The 279-nt window shown below is 33.0% G+C and overlaps 1 long non-coding RNA gene across 1 annotated transcript in view; it reads left to right on the forward strand.

Annotated features, from left to right (window-relative positions):
• Positions 1-279, forward strand: part of LOC117940458 — an 18,247-nt gene that overhangs the window by 232 nt on the left and 17,736 nt on the right. The window lies entirely within an intron of this gene.

Here is a 279-nt window from a genome sequence, read left to right on the forward strand (position 1 = left end):
GCCTTGCCCTTCACTATCAGCACCTAGTTTATTGACTTTTTAATCGCGTATGTCTACTGTAAAAATGTAAATTGAGTTGAGCCATAATTCATTTTTATTTATACCTTTTGCTTTTCCCACATGTCAAATTGTCAAAAGGTGCATTATTTGAAAGCCCATCTCTACACATCCATGTTCCACTCCCACAGGTGGTTTCTCACTTGCTAGTTGTCCCTTAAATTCAGTTTATTTTTGTAATTTATTGGTGTTTTTATGTATTTAAAAAATTCAGAAAAAATC

The sequence above is a fragment of the Etheostoma cragini genome, unplaced genomic scaffold, assembly GCF_013103735.1.
Source record: "Etheostoma cragini isolate CJK2018 unplaced genomic scaffold, CSU_Ecrag_1.0 ScbMSFa_259, whole genome shotgun sequence".
Lineage (NCBI taxonomy): Eukaryota > Metazoa > Chordata > Actinopteri > Perciformes > Percidae > Etheostoma > Etheostoma cragini.